Raw genomic sequence first — 6,424 nt, 5'->3', positions numbered from 1 at the left:
GCCACAGCACTCCAGCCTGGGCAGCAGAGCGAGACTCCGTCTCAAAAAAAAAAAAAAAACAAAACATAGTGAAATGTATTTTTTCACTAGTACTCAGTTTTCTGGGTCTGGTTTGAAGTCTTTTCCTGAACATAATCCTTGCCTTTAAGGAGCTTATGCATTCCCCAGTGGAGGAGACAGATAATGGCACTCAGACGTCATGTGGGCCTTGATTGTTAGAAGTGGCCACTTCTGCCTGTGGAGCGGGAGTGAACATAGGAAAGATCTCACAGGGCAAAGTCTCAAGTTAGGAATTAAGAGATGAGTAAGTGGACAAGGGCAATGGGCATTCTCAGTGGGGGACGAAGGGCATGAAACAGCCTGACCTGCCCCGGGCACTGCCAGGAGGTCCAGATGGCGGGAGCTGAGGGTTTGAGGGGCTCGGGCAGGGCATCATGAGGATAGCTTTGGGTGATCTGTATGCAGGGGAATATTGAAGCCATGGGAACAGATCCTGAGGATCCAGGGAGAATGGAGAGAGGAAGGGGAGAGGGAGGCCAGGGCCTGATTCCTGGATGCAGAGAATGTTATCAACGCTTGGTGTGGCTCTGTTGGCATGCTGCCTGCTGTGCTTTTGGATGCTGTATTTCACCCTTAGGTGTTGGGCAAAGGCTGACATGTCTGCAGAGGGCAGGGCGTGTTGTTGGCAAAGCTAGCCAGAGGCAGAGCACTCTCTCCCTTTTTGATAGAGACGTGAGTTCAGTGAAGTCTTGCTCAACTGTAGGAGTGTGAAAGCACGGTAATAGATGTGAGGGAGGCCACAGGGCAGAGGTCTGCAAATGATGGCCCATCAGCCATCTGGCCCACTGCCATTTTTTTTTTTTTTTTTTGGAGACAGGGTCTCACTCTGTTGCCCAGGCTGGAGTACAGTGGCGTGATCTTGGCTCACTGCAACCGCTGCCCCCTGGGTTCAAGTGATTCTCCTGCCCCAGCCTCCCAAGAAGCTGGGACTGCAGGCGCATGCCACTACGCCTGGCTAATCTTTGTATTTTTTTGATAGATATGGGGTTTCCCTGTGTTGGCCAGGCTGGTCTCAAAGTCCTGGCCTCAAAGATCCGCCCGCCTCAGCCTTCCGAAGTGCTGGGATTCCAGGCATGAGCCACCGTGTTCAGCCCCACTGCCTGATTTAGTTCATGAAGTTTTATTGGTACGCAACCCCTCCTGTTTAGAAATTGTTTGTCGCTGTTCTTGTGGTCTAGTGGCAGAGTCGTGGCAAAGTCTTTTTCTGTCCTTTACAGGAAAAGCATGCTGGCCCCAGCCATAGGGAGTCGTGGTAGCTGTGGTCACCCAGAGAGGACATCCCAGCCACCATTGCAGTTTAGCTGGTGTTGCCAAGGAGATCATGGATCTAGGTCCCACCTGCAAATGTTGGCATCTTTCCTGATTTTCAAAGGAAGCTGGAAATCTAGATTTTTTTTTTTTTTTTTTTTTACTGTGAATATTCCTTTTTTTTTTTTTTTGAGACAGATTCTCACTCTGTCGCCCAAGCTAGAGTGCAGTGGCATGATCTCGGCTCACTGTGACCTCCGCCTCAGCCTCCCGAGTAACTGGGACTATAGGCACCCGCCACCACACCCGGCTAATTTTTTGTGTTTTTAGTAGAGATGGGGTTTCACCGTGTTAGCCAGGATGGTCTCAATCTCCTGACCTCGTGATCTGTCCGCATCGGCCTCCCAAAGTGCTGGGATTATAGGCGTGAGCCACTTAGCCTGGCCAAATATTCCAATTTTTAAACATCCGCTCAGTTTTTAGAAGCCAAACCTCAGTAGCCCAAGCAAAACACATCTATAGGCCGGTTTATCCAGCGTCAGTCTGTCCTGGTGGGAAAGACAGGAACTCTGGAAACAGATTTGGGTTTTCTCAGTCCCTGGATATCCTTGGGCAAGCCGCATGTCTTCTTGTGACTCACTTTTCTCGGTTGTGGAATGGAAATATCCCGCTTCCCCGGTTGTGAGGACCAACGAGAATTACTAGTCAGGTGGAGGGGCTTAGCGCAGCGCCTAGTGCCTGGTAAACCTTTATCTGGTAGCCATTGCTGTTATTTATTTATTCATTTATTTATTTTAAACAACAATTTACTTATTGAGAGCCTTCTCTCCCCGCCCTTGCAGTCTCTAGGTCACTTTTTCCACTTGTAGATTTTGTGCGCAAGCCCCAGAAAGATGGCTCAGGGCAGGGGCGCTGCATACTGTTCAGTGAGGCCCATGACGTGGCTCTGTCTTCTTCATACTGCAAGAGCACGGCCGGCAGAGTGAAGGCCACCTTCTCGGCCTCCTCCTGCCTGTAATTTTCCTTTAGGATCTGGTACTATTCCAGAGCGGCCCGCTGCAAACACTGAACCACCAGCCAGCTGCATTTGTTGTCCTGGATGTCATGTCAACTCTGCCGGTCACACTGAGGTCCCCAAAGAGGTCAAGGTAATCATCCTGAATCTGAAAGAACTCTCCCATCTCCAGCAGGATCTTCTTGGCATCGGCGTGCTCCTTCTTGTCATCCATTCCTGCCATGTACATGGCTGCAGCTACAGGAAGGTAGAAGGAGTAGAAAGCTGTCTTGTACTTGACAATAGACTTGTACCTCTTTTTGGGGAATCTGCCAAGATCCACATTGCCCTGGGGGGCTGTGATGAGGTCCAGAGTCTGCCCAGTCTGTCTGGTAGGAACTCTGCAGGAAGAGCTCAATCAGGTTCAGGTAACAGGGCTGCTCCCGGCAATACAGCTTCAGCAGGCAGTAGATACATGCTTCCAGAGGGATAGCATCATTGATGGCATCCAAACCCACTCCCGGCTTCTGATACCAGCAGATCTCTCCCCAGTGGGTGAGGGATGAATTCTTGATGTCATCTGCCACCAGGAAGAAAGCTTGCAGCAGTTCCACACACCAGTCCCCGGTTAGGGCCCGCTGGAGACTATCAGCATCCTGTTTCCTCGGCTCCACCAGCTCCCGGAACGCTACTAGCACCGTCAAACCTCGGTGATACTTGCCTCCAATCGCATTGTACTCCAGGATCTCCTTGAGCCAGGCAATAGCATCTCCTGTCTCTGGGTGCCCCATCTCATCCTCAGTCAGCACCCTAACAATCTGGGAGTAGTGCTGAACGAAATCCTGCTTTTCTTGGGCATAAACATCTGATTTCTGGTCTCCATTCATTCTGAGGGAGGAGCAGAGGGCTCTGTTCCTGGATGCAGGTTCCTGCTCCGCTGTTATTTTTTTTTAAGAGACAGGCTCTCGCTCTGTTGCCCAGGTTGGAGTGTAGTGGCACAATCATAGCTCACTGCAACTTTGAACCCCTGGGCTCAAAGCAGTCCTGCCTCAGCCAGCCAAAGTACTGGGATCACAAGGTGTGAGCCATCGCCCCAGGCATACTGTTACTATTACATATCCACTGCTGCCCCCTTTACTCCTCCACTTTGCCCTCTGGGTAGGCCCGTAAACCAGGGCTCCACCTTCTGACTGGCTGTAGGTGGTCAGATTGCTCTTGGCCACCCAGGAGTCAGCGGGTTCTTGGTTCTGGAGAAGCTGGTTGACCACAAGGGAATTGTAGGTTACTGGGGCCGGCATCATGGCTGCCCTTTGGAAGGTTCTGCTCTGACCTGTCCCCGGAGGGCTCGTCAGGCCCCAGCCAGAAGAGTTGTCACTTCCCTTCCAGCCACACACTGTGCAAGGGACAAATCCCATGCTGGTTTCGTGCCATCTTTCAGTAAGGTGTGGGAGGCGCTGGCCTGAGTGATCCCTTTTCAAGCAAAGCCCCATCTCGCTGTACTCACAGGACTGCTGTCATAGTCAGGAATGTGGATGGTTGGCTCTTCCATTTTTGTGGAACTCGGGGATTGGGGGGATGTGTCTGTTGTCAGGGAGGTGCTATGGTAAATTGACAGGGCCTGATAGTGAAACCGCACTGGGATAGCAGCAGCCATTTAAAGTAATGATGGTAAGACGCAGTGGTGGTGGTGGTTTGGTTTATATTTATGACCTTTTAAAAGTGGGATTTTAAGAAGAGGTTTGTTTTGTTTTGTTTTGATTTTTGAGACTCATGTTGCCTAGACGGAGTGCAATGATGCAGTTATCAGCTCACTGCAACCTCCACCTCCCGGGTTCAAGGGATTCTGCTGCCTCAGCCTCCCAAGTAGCTGGGATTACAGGTGCCTGCCACCATGCCTAGCTAATTTTTGTATTTTTAGTAGAGACGGGATTTCACCATGTTGGCCAGGCTGGTCTCAAACTCCTGACCTCGGGTGATCTGCTGCCTTGGCCTCCGGAAGCTCTGGGATTACAGTCATGAGCCACTGCGCCTGGCCAGGAGAGTTTTTTTCTGATAACAGAAGTAATACTTTCTCACTTTAGAAAATGTGAAAATTTCAGATATATAAGGAAGTCGAACAAAACATCTCCTATATATGAAGAAGAAAAGAAGCAAGTAAAAAAGAAAAAAAAAGAAAGATCTCCTATGGTTTCTCCACTCAAAGACAGCTGTTAACATTTTATTGACTTATATGGAATTTGCCCTATGCTTCTGTTTTACGTAATATAGTGCTGTAGTGAATAGCTTCACATCAAAATTCTTCTATAATTTTCTGAAGTTAGAGTCTTAATTATTGGATCAAAGGAAGTGAACATTTTTAAACCTCTCGATATATATTACCAAATTGTTTTCTTTCCCCTTTCTTTAATAAATAGAGATGGGGGTCTCTCTGTGTTGCCCAGGCTGGTCTTGACCTCGTGGCATCAAGCGATCCTCTTGCCTCGACCTCCCAAGTAGCTAAGATTATAAGTGTGAGCCACCATGCTCAGCCACTGATTTTAATATGTACGTTTTAAACAAAATTTCTAGTAAAGTAGAACATTTCTTTGAAATGTCTGTGTCAGGATTCAACTCTCTCAGGTCTTTGGAGAGGCTTTCTAACAAGGTGTCCCCCATAGGTGGCCATCTGCCCTATGAGAAGGTCATTTCTAGTTCCAGGTCATGCACACTTGTCAGCTGGTGGGGTGTGGAGTTTCAGGCCCAGGCCTCTTGGAAAGTGCCCACAAGAGAAACAGCTTAGAAAATAAGGACTTGAACAGTGGTGTGAGTTGAGTTTGGAAAGTTTAGACCATGTTAGTGGAATCAGAGCTGGGAAGAGGTTCTAGAAGTTACCTCGTCTCACTGGTTTCCAGTCCACACTTCTCAGAACTCTCCCGTTTTCCAGTTGGGCGCAGTGCCTCACATCTGTAATCCCAGCACTTTAGGAGACCGAGGCAGCTGGATCACTTGAGGCCAGGAGTTTGAGACCAGCCCTGGCCAACATAGTGAAACCTTGTCTCTACTAAAAATACAAAAATTAGCCAGGTGTGGTGTGGTGCACTGTAGTTCCAGCTACTCAGGAGGCTGAGGCACAAGAATCACTTGAGCCTGGGAGGCGGAGGTTGCAGTGAGCCAAGATGGCACCGCTGCACTCCAGCCTGGGTGATGGAGCGAGACTCTGTCTCAAAGAAAACTCTCCTATTTTGCAAAGGAGCTTCATGGTTCTCTTGAAGAAAATTAGGAATGGAGGCCACCTCTGTGTCAAAAACAACATCCCACATTTCTGTGTTTTACTTTTCTTTTTCTTTTTTTAAGAGATAGGGTCTTGCTTTGTTGCCCAGACTGGTCTCAAATACCTGGCCTCAAGTGATCAACCACCTTGGCCTCCCAAAGGGCTGAGATTACAGGTGTGAGCCACCACGCTCGGCCTGTTTTACATGTTGACAGACAGCATATGATCACGTGTATAAGGGTTTCTGAACCCACTCTAACTGCTGGAATCACAGAGCCTAGAGAAGGGGACATAACTGCCCTGTGGCTACCCAGTGGCTTTCATCTTCTCTCAGGACAGCAGAGGCAGGATAGCCAGCATTCTGGTGAGGATTGAAGAATTAGTCGTAACAGATTTCAGCAGGTCTGCAGTGATGAGATGGGTTTCTCACATATTGTTAAGTTGAAAGTAGCCGGGTCTGAGTAGCGATTAGGAGCTGTAGCTCAGTCTGAGTTGAGTACCTGTTTAAAATCTGCATTCAAGGCCTTCTTCCCAGAGGCCACAACTGCAGTGAGATCCATGTGTGGGGCTCACCCACCCCAGGGCTCACAGCTGGGCAGGGTGATTGCCACTCAGATTCTTGTGCCAGCGCAGATCTTGTTCTGAAGCTTTTCTAATTCCCCTGAGACTAGAAAGACTTTTGGATACTTTTCCCTTTTTCTTTTGGATGAAATTGCATCTCTAGTAGAACAGCAGCATTCCATGGTGCCTCAGCCACGATCCTATGGACAGATTTGCAGCGAAAACCTGATGAGAGACTGTAAAGGAAAAGCAAGGTTTGTTTTTCATGGTCAAAGTTGTTAATATTTAAAAAAAAAAAAAAAAAAAAAAAA

At 48.6% G+C, this 6,424-nt stretch overlaps 1 protein-coding gene and 1 pseudogene across 5 annotated transcripts in view; one reads left to right on the top strand and one right to left on the bottom strand.

Annotated features, from left to right (window-relative positions):
* Window positions 1–3,233, bottom strand: part of LOC105503229 — a 7,705-nt pseudogene extending 4,472 nt beyond the window's left edge. The window contains exon 1 of the transcript XR_001000447.1: window positions 2,380–3,233. The product of XR_001000447.1 is annotated as a farnesyl pyrophosphate synthase pseudogene (transcript). The remainder of the gene's footprint in view (window positions 1–2,379) is intronic.
* Window positions 1–6,424, top strand: part of DTX2 (deltex 2, E3 ubiquitin ligase) — a 44,972-nt gene that overhangs the window by 6,526 nt on the left and 32,022 nt on the right. The window contains exon 3 of one of the 4 annotated variants that reach the window (XM_011930108.1): window positions 2,338–2,456. The exons of the other annotated variants lie outside the window; for them this stretch is intronic. The gene's annotated coding sequence lies outside the window, so the exon portion shown is untranslated. The remainder of the gene's footprint in view (window positions 1–2,337; window positions 2,457–6,424) is intronic. 4 annotated transcript variants of the gene reach the window in all.

This window comes from Colobus angolensis, unplaced genomic scaffold (genome assembly GCF_000951035.1).
Source record: "Colobus angolensis palliatus isolate OR3802 unplaced genomic scaffold, Cang.pa_1.0 Scaffold120, whole genome shotgun sequence".
NCBI classification, from domain to species: domain Eukaryota; kingdom Metazoa; phylum Chordata; class Mammalia; order Primates; family Cercopithecidae; genus Colobus; species Colobus angolensis.
This window is presented reverse-complemented; position numbering and strand designations above follow the sequence as displayed.